This window comes from Balaenoptera borealis (genome assembly GCF_965194805.1).
Source record: "Balaenoptera borealis genome assembly, chromosome: 1".
Classification (NCBI taxonomy): Eukaryota; Metazoa; Chordata; class Mammalia; order Artiodactyla; family Balaenopteridae; genus Balaenoptera; species Balaenoptera borealis.
In genome coordinates, this window is record NC_138860.1 from 53,849,503 (window position 1) to 53,866,487 (window position 16,985).

At 41.4% G+C, this 16,985-nt stretch overlaps 1 protein-coding gene across 2 annotated transcripts in view; it reads right to left on the reverse strand.

Annotated features, from left to right (window-relative positions):
- The window catches only part of BRINP2 (BMP/retinoic acid inducible neural specific 2), a 120,011-nt gene that overhangs the window by 68,945 nt on the left and 34,081 nt on the right, over window positions 1-16,985 (reverse strand). Inside the window, exon 2 of one of the 2 annotated variants that reach the window (XM_082384035.1) lies at window positions 10,170-10,312. The exons of the other annotated variant lie outside the window; for it this stretch is intronic. The gene's annotated coding sequence lies outside the window, so the exon portion shown is untranslated. The remainder of the gene's footprint in view (window positions 1-10,169; window positions 10,313-16,985) is intronic. 2 annotated transcript variants of the gene reach the window in all.

The window sequence follows — 16,985 nt, forward strand, 5'->3', positions numbered from 1 at the left end:
CAATGAGGTACAACCTCACACCGGTCAGAATCGCCATCATTAAAATGTCTACAAATAACAAATGCTGGAGAGAGTGTGGAGAAAAGGGAACCCTCCTACACTGGTTGGTGGGAATGTAAGTTGGTGCAGCCACTATGGAAAACAGTATGGAGGGTCCTCAAAAAACTAAAATAAAATTGCCATACGATCCAGGAATCCCACTCCTGGGCATACATCCAGATGAAACTATAATTCAAAAAGATACATGTACCCCAATGTTCATAGCAGCACTATTCACAATAGCCAAGACATGGAAACAACCTAAATGTCCATGGACAGATGAATGGATAAAGAAGATACGGTACATATATACAATGGAAAACTACTCAGCCATAAAAAAGAATGAAATAATGCCATTTGCAGCAATATGGAGGCAACTAGAGATTATCATACTAAATGAAGTAAGTTAGAAAGAGAAAGACAAACACCATATGATATCACTTATATGTGGAATCTAAAATATGACACAAATGAACCTATCTATGAAACTGAAACAGACGCACAGACATAGAGAACAGACTTGTGGTTGCCAAGGGGGAGGCGGATGGGGGAGGGATGGAGTGGAAGGTTGGGAGATCTAAGCTATTATGTATAGAATGCATAAACAACAAGGTCTTACTATATAGCACAGGGAACTATATTCAATATCCTATGATAAACCATAGTGGAAAAGAATATTAAAAAAGAATGTATATATATATATATGTATAACTGAATCACTTTGCTGTACAGCAAAAATTAACAGGACATTGTAAGTCTACTATATTTCAATTAAAAAAGTAAAATAAAATTAGGGGAAGCTGGGTGAAGGATATACTGGAATCCTGTGCTCTAACTTTTCTGTAAATCTAAAATTACTCCAAAATAAAATGTGTATTTAAAATTAGAGTGTATACATGCATATAGGTACATGATACATGTTTCCTAGTGCATATGTACATACACATACATAACACACACACACATAAGCAACCTTTCCCAGTTCTGTCCACCCACGTACATCCAATAGAGTTCACCCTGCTTCAAGATCTTGGTTTCTAAGTCCTGTTCTCCATTAAAAGGAATCAGGGATCCTTGGAGAAATGGATGATTACAGGCCTGTGTCAGTTAAGGTATAAGATGAGTCTGGAACAATTTTGTGACAGAAACCTTGTGTGTGCTGACAAATTTTTAACAACTACATCTTTGGAGGAAAAAGTTCTGGTTGTAGCATTTGCCAGTTTCCATGGAGTAAATAAATACTCCCAATTGCTTAATTCTAAACTACTAACTTCATGTTAGTTAGTACTTGCAAATTTCCTGAAAAATTTAGAATGGACTCTTACAAACCAGTGTAAGCCAGCTCCAGCAAACCACTGGATTAAAAAATACCAAAGAATGATGGGTGCATGTCAAAAGGACACAGAGCTGCCTTGAAAGGCTTCCTCTCATGAATCCTGGGACAATCAGTAATGGGTTATATTCCTTTGAATAAAACAGGAATCCAAGAAGCCATATTATATTTATATAATAAATGTAGGAAAAAATAAATAATAATTTGTAATTGATTATATAATTAATTAAATAATAATTTAGAATAAAATTCCTAATAAATGTAGAAAAATAATGGAATTAGAAAAATCATCATTTATATATATTGTAGAAAAGTAAATATAGAAAATAATCATAATTTATAATTGAGATATAATTAATAATTTGTAATAATTTATAATAAACAGAAAAATGATAGAATTAGAAAATCATAATTTAGTAATTATCACAGTTATAATCCACTCAGGCAAGAAACATAAATCACTGTAAACTAGGAGGTAAAATTTGGTGAAGAACATGGTATTTCATAGTCTCAAAATATCTCCCTTGAAAATACTTATTAATTATACAAAGAAAAAATAACTTTACAGTGAACAAACCTGGCAGCCACCATCTTACTCAAGTGATCAAAGTCAACATCGGAAATTGGACAAATACAAATCACGTCCACCTGACAGGATCCAATGAGATCACAACATCACTTCCATGACATTCTGGCCAAATATTCATAACTTGAATTCAACATGAGGAAACATCAGACAAACCTGAATTGAGGGACATCCTACAAATAATAAGCCTGTAATCTTCAAAAATATTAAGGTTATGAAGGTCCAAGGAACCAATCATTCCTGATTGAAGGGCACTGGAGAGACGTGACAATTTTGTGCCATGTGCAATCTGGGTTGGTTCTTCTGCTGTAAGAGACATTATTGGGTCAGGTGCAACCCTTGAATGGGGTCTCTGGGGAAAGGGCACATGGGAGTCCTTTGTACTCTTGTATACCTTTCCTGTAAGATTGAAATTATTGTAATGTACAAAGGAAAAATGAAAAATAAAGTCATACATTGTTACACAGCTCATGCAGCCCCCACTGAGCCTCTAGCTGTTCTAACTTTGACACCTATGCCATTTACCAACCCATGATTCTAAAATACGTTTGTCTACTGAACTCAAGGAGAGATGTCTAATACATAGTTTTAAGATGCACCCTCATTGTTCATAGCTTAGAAGATACAACTGGGGACTTGCTAAGGTGGCTGTATCCAGTGTTGTCCAATAAAAATATAATGCAAACTACATAAATATTTTAAATTGCTTAGCAGCGACATTCAAAAGGTAAAATAAAATAGATGCAATTAATTTTAATAATATATTTTATTTAACCTAATGACCACAAAATATTTTCATTTGAACATGTAATTAATATGAGAAAATTATTATCAAGATATTTTACAGTTTTTCACACCGAGTCTGAAATCTGGGGTGTATTTTACACTTATAGCACGTCTCAACGTAGATACAAATTTTTCATCAGAAATACGTGATTCTGTATTTAGATTTGAAATAATTTACAGTTGAAAAAGATTCATAAACACAAGTTATTTTAAGCATACTTAAACTTTTTTTAATAATAATTGAATAGAGTATATGCATTTTAACTTTTAAATTAATCAAAATTAGATCAAATCTGAAAACAATTTGTTAGTTGCTTGAGCCACTTGTGGAGTGCTCAAGAGCCACATGTGGCTAGTGGCTACCTATTGAACATGGCTGGATAGGTCCACAGTTCATCTGCTCCTATATACCCCTGTGTATGCACGTTGCTTACACTATTCCCGTAAATGCAGACACACTATAACTTTATGAGGATCAGTATACTCTTTTCTTCTGCTGCCTTAAGCATGAAGATTTTGAATGAAGCATGGTTCCACACAACTGAAGGGATCAGAAGTCCTGGCTCCTGGCTTTCTACTTCCAACTACTAAATTAATCTCCCTTAAATCATGGCTTCTGGGACTTCCCTAGCGGTCCAGTGGTTAAGATTTCACCTTCCAATGCAGGGGTGTGGGTTCAATCCCTGGTAGGGGAGCCAAGATCCCACATGCCTCACGGCCAAAAAACCAAAACATAAAGCAGAAGCAATATGGTAACAGATTCAATAAAGAAAAAAAAAAAATCATGGCTGCCTGTGAACTAGAATGTAAGTGAATAAATATGGAAGGTACATAGCAGAAGGGTACCTCAAGGTAAAGTTCTCTACAACTGAAAAGCACTAGACAAATGTTAATCGTTCAGGTTATTTTTATTATTCGAGGCCAGAACCAGTGGACAGAAGACATTGCCATCACAAAGACTTTGAACAAGTCAGTGAATTTGCTATTTTGACTGCTCCATAATTATAATAAAAGGATGTGGGCTTCCCTGGTGGCGCAGTGGTTGGGAATCTGCCTGCCAATGCAGGGGACAAGGGTTCGAGCCCTGGTCTGGGAGGACCCCACATACCGCGGAGCGACTAAGCCCGTGAGCCACAACTACTGAGCCTGCGCGTCTGGAGCCTGTGCTCCGCGGCAAGAGAGGCCGCGACGGTGAGAGGCCCACGCACCGCGATGAAGAGTGGCCCCCGCTCGCCGCAACTGGAGAGGGCCCTCGCACAGAAACAAAGACCCAACACAGCCAAAAATAAATATAAATAAATTAATTAATTAAAAAAAAAAAAAAGGATGCACTACCCACTTCCAACCAACCCTCACACACCTGCATTGCCAAATGAATTAGAAAATATTCGCAAAATGCCTTGCTCTCCTGAGAGAAAAGTGTTGCAAGTGAATTTATACTGATAATTGTTGCCAAGTGATGCAATCATGGATACATTTTATTGTCTTTGTTACAATTTTCTTTTTCCAAATTTTCTACAAAACAATGCATTAGTTTTACAATCAGAAAAAAAAAAAAACCTTTTCTAATTAAAAAAAAAAAAATGAGCGTAAGGCATTAAGAGGACTCTTCTGTCTCCGTTTTTCTCATCATCTATCCGACTGAGCAAGACCCGAGTCTTAGCTGTTCTGACTTAAGAGTTTCAACCACCAATTAGAACAGCTGGTCAGACAATCCTTTCATTTCCAACCATCTCAGCGCCTTACACTTGGTTGCTCCACTTGTGTGAGGTGGAGCTTGGGTTTAGTCGGAACAAACAGAAACGATTCATCATCACACTCATTCACAAATGTCGCTCCTTCAGCTCTCAACTGGCCCCTCCACCCTTTGATATTCTGCCAACTCTCCAGCCTCGTGCTTGCTCAGTCCTCGGCCAGGCAGCCTGTGGGGATGGCCAGGCAGCTCCTGGAACCGGCACTGGTGATTCAGCAGGACAGGGCTTTTCTTCTCACCCCATCCATCCTCAGTCTCTGCCCTAATGAGCTGCCCGAAGGCTGAAACTGCCCTCCTGACATCGCAGCTGGCATGGAGGGCCTGGGGAGCGATTACCCATATGCTTTCTGTTCTCGCTGTCCCCTGAAGTTTCAATTAAAGATGCTCCCAGTTCTTGTGTTTTGGTTCTTTTTTTCATCCTGGCTTAGAACGCTCCCCTCCCCAACAGGGCCACCCCATACTGCGTTTCCGATTACCCTTGCACAATACCAAGAGACGCCATTCACACCGTAATCTAAGTGAATGACTTAGACCTGCACTGTTGAGCAGAACACAACCTGTGTGGTCAGTCACATCTGGGCCCTTGCCAGGTCCTATGTTTTCTCTTAACCTCCAGAATGACAATTAAGCTTCCCTTTTTGTAACACAGCACAGTTGTACAGAAGTAGGGACCATACGCAAGAAAAGACTCAAAGGGCAAAGGAAAAAAGGTAAATTTGTCTGATCATGAAGGACATTGCTGGGTACCACTGACACACCCCAAGAGTAGAGTCCCCAGAGGTAGCTTGCCAGTATTAAAACATTTGAAGCCATGATGCAAATATAGAACGTTGTGGAGGAGGGCCCAGAGAGTCATGCACGTGGTTTATAGACTCAGTACCTGGGAGGTATTTCTCTGAAGGGCAGTTATCAGCAGTTAGTGGGTCATACCTGCTACTACACTGGGGAGAGGGGATGGTAAGCACACTTCTTAAAATACTTAGCTTCCCATTTTTACTTGTTCAGTTTATTTCAGAGACACAAAACTATCACTCTTCAAACTGTCTCAACACAGTTCTTGAAGCTATGCACATACAGCCCCGCCCCCCAGTCCACAGACATCATTAAGCTTGGCTTCTGCAAACCCACAACTTTCCAATCTCCAAACTGGAGAGACTTGTTAGTACTTGTGGCGACTACTTACTGAGTAATAACTGGGTACCAGATGTTGTGCTCATTTCCTTACAGACACTGTCTCATTTGATCCGCAGGACAATAAATAGCATTGTATTCTCCTGTTATTTTCTTTTTATGGATCAGGAAATTCGGAGCTAAAGAGATTAAGTAATTTCCCAAGGTGCCAGAATTTAATGGCCCGGGTGGGCTGTCAGGATCCAGAGGCCAGGTTGTAACCCCTCAGCTCTACCCTCCTCAGCCTATTTCTCCCTCAAGGCCCCATTTCTCTGCAGTTCTGGCCACTGCCCGCCCCTCCACCTGACTTCTCTGTCCCCTTGTGTCTGTATTTCTGCCTTTTCTTGCTTCTCCTGCTTCCTCCTCCAAATCTGGCTTCCTGACCCATTCCCCTCACTTCCTGTGATCCTCCATCCATTCAGTGTGGACCTGTTCTAAATGATACAGGTAGAGAAAAAAATCCCAGAAAGATAGCTACCACATCAGTAGCTGACATCTGGAATTCTAGACTTATAGACAGAAAGGTCCCTTGTTTCATAGAGGGAGCACCAGAGTCCAGAGTGTGGTTACAAAATGTAGGTTTATGTAGCCCACTGTGGGGAGATCTGGGACTAGAATCAAGACAGGTCTTTGCCACTCAGCCCAGAGACCCTTTACTGCACCCCACTCTTCTGACAAATCTATGGTTCCAACAAAGTCCCAAGGGACACCATTTTCCGCACAGGACTTCCACGTGCCTGTACTTACGTATCTGGATCCTAGGGCAACACTTGTTTTCAGCAGCCCCACTCTTCCCCTTCAAAACCTCTTCCTACCCTGCATTTCTCCCCTCCCTTTGTCTCAGGTTCTGAGTTTTCTCTGAGCCTGTCTTCTGTTTACCTTCCCACCTGAGATTTGGGTTTTTCCAAGGTGTTAGCCACTCCGGCTCTAGGTAACATCTTTCCTTCTACAGGGTTGTTTTCAGCAGGATATAAAGGCCATTAGTAAATCAATAAGCCTTTATTTAGCAAAAGGGGAGGAAGGGACCAGGAGTTTTTAATTCAGATCTAGCAACTACTGGGGCATTATCAAGAGTATTCTAAAATTAGGCTTTTGAAAAGCATGAGGCTGCCACTGTCAGAACTTTATAGCTTCCTGCCCATAAACAGGAGCAGCTTGCTATGGGTGGGATCATTAGCTGAAATCTCCCTCTCCTGCAGTAGTTATGTCTTCCTCTAACTGGAGTACCATATGTGTTATCTATTGCTGTGGGGTTCTTTGTTTCTTTTATTCTTGCCTTCTCTCTCTTCTCTCCACGCAGCTCTTTCCTGGGCTCAGCATCTGTCCTTTTTCTTCTTTCCAGGAATTTTGAATTTCCATCTATCAGTGTGTTTCTATTTAACACACCAAATACTTCTGTCAGTACATCAAGTCTCATTTGTCAGTGTTGCCACATTGAGCCTTCATAAACACACATCTTTCTGATATATTTACAAAGGTGATCCTCCAAAAGTCAGCACATGCCCTAGGACCCCTCATGCTTTCTATCAACCTTTGGGGACGCCTGTCATTGTTCCATCCTTCCTCCTGTTCCTCCCACTCTCTCCAGGCAGAAAACAAAGACACAGTCCTGCAGGCAAGTGTGTGAATGGGACAAGAGTAGTGATGGTTTGACTGCATACTTTAAGGCCAATGCCATGATGTCTAAAATAGCACAGTTAAGATTGAACCATATTTAACACTGGAATTCTGCATTTCCTTTGATCTAGCAATTCTACATCTGGACAATTATTTCAGATATGCACAAAGATTCAGCTACAAAGATGTTTACTCTTTGGCAACTGGGAGAGAGAAAGAGCCACTTATGTTTCTAAGGTATATTAATTATCTATTACTGCGTAATAAATTATCAGAAACTTAGTGCCTGAAAACAATAAAGAACATTCACTTTCTCACAATTTTTGTGGGTCAGGAATTTGGGTCGTTCTGGCTCTGGGTCTCTTGTGAGGTTGTAGTCATGATGTCAGCTAGGGTTACAGGCATCTAAAGGTCTGACTTGGGATAGAGGCTCTATGTCTAAGTTGGGTCATTTTCAAGGCTGACAGGTTGGTCGGTGCTGGCTCTTGGTTGGAAGTCTCTGTTCCTTTTCATATGGACCTCTCCATGGGCAGCTTGAGTATCCTCACAACACGGAAGCTGGCTTTCCTCTGAGTGAGTGATCCAAAAGAAAGCAAGGCAAAAGCTGTAATGCCTTTTATGACCTAACCTTGGAAGTCACACACCATCATTTCTGCTGTGTTTATTGCTCACATAGACCAAGCCTGATTCCCCGTGGGAGGGGGTTACACAAGGGTTTGAATACCAGAACTGAGAATCACTGAAGACCATCTCGAAAGCTGGCTACCACATATGCGGAAGACTTCACCAAGAGAAGTAGTCACCAGGAATTGTTTGTACTGTGAGTCTGAGAGAAGAACAGATCTGGTCTGGCCCTGTTAGTTCTAGACTTCTTTCTCTTTGTAAGCTGTCTGCCTGCAGTGGATATGCATTCTGCCTGTTCTATCATCCAATAAGTTAGCAGAGCAGGCTCTGCTTCTGTTGCACGGTGGTTGGTTTGGAGAGGTCGCGATGGGAAGGCTTGTTTTGTCTATGCCAGATTTAGTTCCAGATCTAGGTCACATCCTCTACTCATCTCTTTCAGAAATAAAGCTGATCTTTACCTGTGTCTTATCCCTAAATTGGATCCCAACTTTTGAGTGCTTTGTTGACCCCCCACATTCACAATTATGTCTTATATTTTATAATGTTATCTTCATAATAGTGGAGAAATCAAAACAACCTAAATGTCAAATAATAGATTGCTTGAGCAAATTATGGCATATCCATACAATTCAGCATAATGTGATCATTTGAGAGTATGCTATGTAAGAATATGAAAAATTGTACAGGATATATTAAGTGACAAATACAGGCTATAAAACAGTATGCAAGTCATTATTCTGTTAAAAAATAATGTATATCTGCTGAAAAAAGAACTCCAAGGAGATAGATACATACCAATTGTAGTTACCATTGGTTGGTAGGTTTATGGGGAATTAAAATTTCCTTCATTTGGGCTAATCTGTTCTTCCTAAATTTCCTACATTTTACAGTCATTACCTTTGTAATGAGGAAAACAAGAGGAAAAGTTTGCAGATACTAGTTTGGGGATTCAATTAAAAGTAATTAAAGCTTTCTAACTCACAACTTTTACTGGGGAGAGAGTCAGGCATCTGAGTAACCCCCAGCCCACTTCCATAAGTTCATGTGACATCACTGACCATTGCCTCTTCTGTAAACATTCTCTTCTCTTGACTTCCTTGATCCCACAGTCTGTTTTTACTGCTTTCTCTGTGGCCACTCCTTGTAGACTCATATTCCTACACCAAGTCATTAAATGTTGGAGTTTCTCAAAGCCTAAGGACAGGCCTTTATCTCTTCTTACTATATATTCTACCACTAGGTGATTTCACCCCCATTCGTGGCTACACAAGGCAGTTTACCCATAGATCATGTGAAATTCATACCTCTAGCCCAGGTCTCCATCCTGAGCTCATATGATTTGTGTACAACCTGACTGAGTATTTTAACTGGATGTCTCAAAACTTCCTCAAATTCAACATCCTGAAAACCAGCCTCATGATCTTAAGTGGTTTCCTATCAGAATGAAGGGTATAATAATACATCTAGTCTTGTGGTTCTCAATCCTGGGTGCACATTGAAATCATCTGTAAAATCTTTTTAAAAATACCAATGCCACATTACTATATATAAAATAAACAATAAGGACCTACTGTATAACATGGGGAATTATGTTCTATATCTTGTAATAACCTATAATGGAAAAAAGTATATATATATATATATATATATATATGACTGAATCATTTTGCTGCACACCAGAAACTAACACAATATTGTAAACCAACTATACTTCAATAAAAAAATAAGAAAAAAGATACCAATGTCTGGACCCCCAAAGATTCTGGTTTTAAAAGCCTGGGGTCAGGCCCTAGAGTACTTTTTTTAAAGCCTCCCAATGACTTTTACTGAGTGGACAGAGTTAGCGCCACTGATCTACTTATTCAATAGAAACCGGGTAGTCATTTTTGACATCTTCCTCTTCCTTGCCCCTTAAGTGCAAGCCACCACTAAGTTCCATTAATCTGACCTCTAAAATAACGCTCAAAGTTAAACCTTACGTCTCTGTCTTCACAGCCACCACCCTAATCTAAACCATCATCTCTCATCTAGACTTTCAATGCACTCTGCATAATCCATCAGATCTGAACATCTGTCATCTCCTTCTTCCCTCCTGTGGTGGACACACCCTAAGGTGGCCCCCAATGACTCAGGCCCTTGCATGACTCCCTCCCCTTGAGTACAAGGAGGATCCGTAATTTATGTCTAACCAGTAGAATGCAGCAAAGGGGATAGGATGTCACTCCCATGATTACAGTACATGATGTAAGACTCCATATTACCAGACTGGAGACAGAGATTCTCCCGGGGCCTTGAAGAAGCAAACAGCCATGTCGTGAACCGCCTCTGCAGGGCCATGGGTCGGGGACCTGAGGGCAGCCTCCAGTTGACAGCCAGTAAGAAGCTGGGGCCCTCAGACCTATAGCTGCAAGGAAATAAATTCAGTCAACAAGGACTTCCCTGGTGGCGCAGTGGTTAAGAATCCGCCTGCCAATGGACATGGGTTTGAGCCCTGGTCCAGGAAGATCCCACATGCCAAGGAGCAACTAAGCCCGTGCGCCACAACTACTGAGCCTGTGCTCTAGAGCCCGCGAGCCACAACTACTGAGCCCACGTGCCACAACTACTGAAGCCCAGGCGCCTAGAGCCCGTGCTCCGCAGCAAGAGAAGCCACGGCAATGAGAAGCCCACGCACCGCAACGAAGAGTAGCCCCCGCTTGCCGCAACTAGGGAAAGGTCGAGCACAGCAACGAAGACCCAATGCAGCCAAAAATAAATAAATAAAATAAATTTTTTAAAAATCAAAATAAAATAAAATAATCTTAAAAAAAAAATTCAGTCAACAAGCTGAAAGCACTTGGAAGTTGATTCTTCCCTAGTTGAGCTTCCAGGTGACAATGCAGCCTGATCAACACCTTGACTGCAGACTTGTGAGACCCTGAGCAGATAATCTGTCTAAGTCATGCTCGGATTCCTGACTCATGCAAAATATGGAATAATTAATGTGAGTTGGTTGAAGTCACTAGATTTGTGGTAATTTGTTAGGCAGCTCCTTACTCTCCACCCCCAAACATATCAATTATTTCATGCCTTACCATCACTCTTTAGATATATGTTTAAGAAATTATCAAAATAACCTATGAAGCTGTGAATGACCTGCCTCACCCACATCTCCAGTCTTGTATGTTCTACCCTGCTCTGTGCACTCACCATGAAGACCTTCTTAAGGACCTCAGACGGGTCTAATGTCCTTCAACCACGGTGCATTTGCTCCTCATGTTGCCTCTGCCTTGAGGGCTCTGCTCCAGTTCTCTCTTAACTCAATTCACTTCCTTAAGGAAGCCTTCCTTGAATCTCCCTGTCAGGGTCAAATTTCCGATTATAGCCACCTGCAACCTTGTGTCTCTTTTACTCATAGCACTTGCCAACTATGATTTTACACAACTGTTTGAATCATTGTTTGATCAAGGTCTGTCTCCCCTACTAGTCTTAAGTTCCGTATAGGTTGCAACATGACTCCTTTGGGCTCATCATTTATCCCAGTACTTAGCATATTACCTAACACATAATAGGCATTTAAATGTTCCTTGAGTGAATGAAAAGTGAACTGGATATGGCTTTTGTTTAGAGCACTGGATCTCACTTCATCTCAACGGATCCCAATTAGACCAAGGTTTATAAGGCTGACCCTCATTCCAGATTCAAGAATGGGAGTTCCAGACATGCCCTAGGCTTTGGAAAAAACCTACTACAACCAGCGAAATATTTACTCAATTTTTACTCTTCAGGCAAACTCTTTTTAATGACAACCAACTACACGTAAGGCAATGTGTTAGTTATCATGTGGGCTGCCAAAAGGTACAATGCAAAATCTCTGACTTCCCATAACAAGGAAGGACCCACCTTAGGGTCTCAAAAGAAAGTTGAAGAAACATTCCACCTTCTCTTTTATTAAAGAAACAGTCCTTTATGATCCAATTGATGAAGTTGAAATTGCCAGAAGACTCCTGTTCAAGCCTATCCTAATTAAATAAGGGACAAATTAGGAGAAAATAATCTGAAAGTATAGATACACCATCATAAGTTTAGGCTTCCAGAACCCTTGGATGTCCAAGTTCTATTCAACACCTGTGTTATACACTATGAGGCACAATAAATATTATTTTGTAGCTTATATTTATTCCACAAAATATTGACTAATTGCTACAGGCAACACACTAATCATCTGCTTCCTTAATTTACATTCTAATGGGGAAAGGTACATTCAGCAAGCATATCAACAAATAAATACATAATATATCAGGTAGTAACAGTTCCATGAAGAAGAATAAAGCAGGGCAAGGGGATAGGGAGAAACAGCGAGGGTTGCTGTTTTGCAGAGAGTACTCAAGTAATAGGGTATTTGAGCAAAAACTTGAAGCAAGTGGGGTGTGAACTTAAGAGGGTATTTGGAGGATAAAAGCATGCCAGGCTTAGGTAGGAGTGAGTGCAGGCAGGAGCTACAGGAATGACAAAGAGGCCGGAGTGGCTACAGGGCAGAGAGGGAGTGAGAGAGTAGGAGGAAGCGAGGTCAGAGAGGTAGACGACCAGATTCTGTCAGACTCTGTAAGGACTCCAGCTGTAATCTGAATATAATAATCTGTTGTAGCAGCCTTGTTCCAGCTGCTCTGTTGAGAATAGCCTCTAGGATGCCCTGGGTGGAGTAGAGAACTGTTCAGAGGTCAGAACAACCAGGTAGAAGATGGTGATGGCTTGGACTAAAGTGGTAGCTGTGGAGATGATGAAAAATGGTCAAATTCTCTCTATATTTTACATCCAGAGCCATTGGTATCTACTGATGCATTCACTGGTTGGAAGAATAAGGAAAAAAGAGGAGTCTGGTCATGCTCTAGAATTCAGTGCATTTTTTTAAAAAAGAAGATATCCTTCAATCCCTTCCCTACCCTGCTTTCATGCAACAACATCAACAAAATAATCTTGGGACATGCCTGCATCCCAAATTTCTCAATTTAAACTAAATTTTAAAATCAGAGTGCTAAGAAGCAATTTTTACCCTGAAAATGCTGTCATTTTTGTATCCTCCCCAAAGAAAGATGAGGCAAAGGGCTTCAGCTGGAGCGTGATGGAGAACTGTTGAATACAAGGAAATCTAGATCAGATGCTGTGAGTAACCAACTATGGGAATTAATCCTTAACAGCCCTCAATTCAATCTGTCTGGGACATTTGGGGGAGGGTCGGTGGCCCTCCAGTCTCTTTCTACCTCAGAGGAGATGATGGTCAAAATGATCAGCTAATCCTTCTCTTTGCTGGTCTCGTGCTCTGCAAAGTTGCCCTTAAAAAGGCAAACAGGGGCTTCCCCGGTGGCGCAGTGCTTGAGAATCTGCCTGCCAATGCAGGGGACACGGGTTCGAGCCCTGGTCTGGGAAGATCCCACATGCCGCGGAGCAACTAGGCCCGTGAGCCACAATTGCTGAGCCTGCGCGTCTGGAGCCTGTGCTCCGCAACAAGAGAGGCCACGATAGTGAGAGGCCCGCGCACCGCGATGAAGAGTGGCCCCCACTTGCCACAACTAGAGAAAGCCCTCGCACAGAAACGAAGACCCAACACAGCCATAAATAAAAATAAATAAATAAATAAAAATTAAAAAAAAAAAAAAGAAAGGCAAACAGCATGTGTTCCAGTGCATGTAGCCAAAGTTGAGAACGCAAACCACCACCCTGCTGCTAACGGGTCGTTGATTTTCCTCATGTTTCCTCCTGTCTCTAAGAGAATTATCATGCTGCCAAGATTAAAAGTTCATGACTTCAACCATTTGGGAGCAATACAGTATAATACGGGTGAAAGACCTTTACATACACTTCCTTACCCCCACCCTTACCCCCATCTTGCAATGAGAAAAATATCTAAGGGTGTTTTTTTTCTTTCCTAAGATACTACCTCAGGGATAAAAATAGAATGCTACGTCCATTTGAATCTAGGTGTGCATGATATGTGTTTGTGTATCTATGAGTGAATATTTTTTTTTCAGGATTAGGAAAGGGGATGTCAGATATGAGAAACAACAGGGAGAAGAAAATAAAAATAAAAATAGCTTTTCTTTTGACTCAGAAATCTTCTAATTGACAAATTTAAAGGGTGTATTGCACAGCTAATGACTCTTCTCGTAGTGTGTGACACAGATGTCACTCCACTTGCTAAAATATATTCTTTCATTCCTCAGCTGTTGAATGGCCAACGGAGTATCTGTTATGTGTCAAGAAGGCTGGGGGTACGCCAGGGATGACAGGTCTGCTTCCTCAGGATCATGGACTCTTCTGGCATCCCTTCTCGGGTTACTCCTTCTAGGCTCCCATGCTTTCCTTGTCTAGCATTTAAACAGGGTAGGTCCCCGCCTGCCACCCTTGGAGGACTTTTCTCCTCAGTCCCAAGGTTTCTCAACTCCCACAGTTTTCACTGTTACCCCTACAGCGGTGTCACCCAAATTTACACCTCAAGCCGAGCTCTCACACCTGAGCTCCAGAACTGCATGTGTGTGTGCGTGTGTGATCATTATTGGGTTTGTTAAAAAATTAGTTAGGTACTGTGTGCTCATTGCAACAAGTATAATACAGAGGTATAAGGAGACATTAATTATTTTTTCCTTCCCTCTCCAGTTCCTCTAGTCTGAATAAGAAATATGAACAGCTTAGTGTCTGTCTTTAAGCAACTTTCTCCCATCCATACTCATATAAATCTATACATACATCTGTTTATATGTTACATATATATATTTCTATATACATTTTCCATAGGCATCTTAATCTCAGTGCATCTTATATTTAAACTTCAGACCCAAACTTCTATGACTTCAGTTCATGTTTTCTTTGCTTTGAATCTGGAATCATGCAAGAGTTTCCTAACACATCAATCTACCCCTCTAATCACCGGATGCATATCCATTCATTTCTCCCCTAATAGTTACTGTTCTAAAATACGAATCTGATCTGCTTAAAATCTTTCAGTGGCTCCTCATTGCTCCTACGAAAAAGTTTAAACACATTTCCCTTGCATACAAGGGCCTTCAGTATCTGACTTCAATCTCTCATGCTTTAGTTTTCGTCACACCTCATACATACTCCATCGTGGGCCCCACATCCAACACCGTATCCCTCATCCTATTCATCTGTTTTTAGGTATATTCCATGCTCTCTCTTATCTCTGCTCCTTTGCATACAATCTTCCCTCTTCCTGGGTGGAGGTTTGTATTAGTCAGCTTGGGCTGCTACAACAAAATATCATAGACTGAGTGATTTAAACAACAGAAAATTCAAGTCCAAGATCAGAATGCCAGCATGGTTGGGTTCTGCTGAGACATCCCTTCCTAGCATGCAGATGCCTACCTTCTTGTTGTGTCCTGATATGGTAGAGAGAGGGAGACAGAGAGAGGGAGACAGAGAAAGGGGGAGAGGGGGAAGGGTAGGGGAAGGGTAGGGGAAGGGGGAGGGAGAAGCCCAACCAGAGAGTTTCCCAGTCAGTAGGTCTGGGGTGGGGACTGAGAATTTGCATTTCTAACAAGGTGCCTAGGGATGGCCCTCTGCTGTAGGAGGCATGCATTTGGAGGACCACTTCCCTGTAATAAAATGGGGCGAATATTAGCACTCACCTCCTAAGTTTGTCATTGGAATGATCGGATGAGTTATAGGGTAAGGTGTTTAGAGTGGTGACTGGTCATGCTAATGGCCCAATGAATGTTAGCTGTCATAATTATTCTCTGCCTGACAAAACTGTACACGTTTGTCATCACTCAGTTTAAATTTCACATTTGATGAAAAGCTTTCCTGATATTCCCTGGTAGAATGTATAGTCTTACACCTATAGCCTCCTTACCCCATTATAGAACTCACACATACAATTGTAACTACTTACAACTTACACGAAAGCCTATGTCTTCCACAGACTGAACTGCGTAAGGATAGGAGTTTTGTATTATTTATCTTTGATTTCCCAGAATATGCCTGACAGAGAGCAGCTGCCCAATGAATATATTTTGATTGAAGAAATTAATGCGAAGAATCCCATGCATCTGTGAGAGTATATGCAGGGTTGCCTGGACTCATTAAGAGCCTTGTCTGGTTATCATTTAGGTTTTCCCCTCAATTCTAACATATGAGATTTCCTCTTTTGACAGTGGCTCTCAATTCTGACAACACATTAGAATCACCTTTTACACCAAGCTGCTACCTGAGCCCCTCCCCAGACCAAGCGGCGCAAAGTCTCTGGGTAGAGGGCTGGGCACTGGTAAGTCCTCAAAGTTCATAAGGTGATTCTAATGGATAGCTTGAGCTGGAAATAAAGGAGCTAGGAGAATGCAATCAACTAAAGTGTGCATTTCATTCAACAATATCAGTCTTCTATTCCTGACCATGAATTTGTTTCTTATCCCAATATAAATTGCCAGCTTTGAACAGTTTTGAAAAGGGGTAAATAGAGAAATTAGCATTTGTAGAGCGCTTTACCATTTTCAAAGCACTTTCATACTCAGTGCCATCAATATCTTAAAATAACCCAGTGAGGAAGGTATCATTATTCTTCACAAATGCTTTGAGGCAACAGCCTCGGGGGTGGGGGGTGGGGTACACACCAAACACTTTTAAAAGAAACAACAAACCAGCAAAATGACATCTGCCAGGTTTTTTTGCTCTTGGCGGATCTGATATCAACAATGTTACCTACAGGCCATCTTTGCTGGTCATCTAGGACTTGGATTCCAAACATTTTTTTCCAGTTGGCTTTGCGGATACTTCGTTCCATGGCTGGCCAGTGACATCTGCTCTGCCTCTCGGCATCCCTAGGCTGGCGTGGCTCCCTCCTAGATGCTTTTCAGGGACTGAGTCCCTCCTCTGCTTGCAGGAGTTGCTGTTGGATTGACTTCACTCTACTCACAGCAACCTGCAATTTCCCCAATCTTATGGTTAAAGAAACTTCAGTTGAGAGGACTTAAATGACTTGTTTAGAGGCACAAAGTCAGTGAGAGGCAGGACTGGGAATCAAACCCAGATCAGGTAGGAAACAACTTAGGAGGACTCAGTGCTCTGAGGGAAGGTGTGGGCACAGAAGA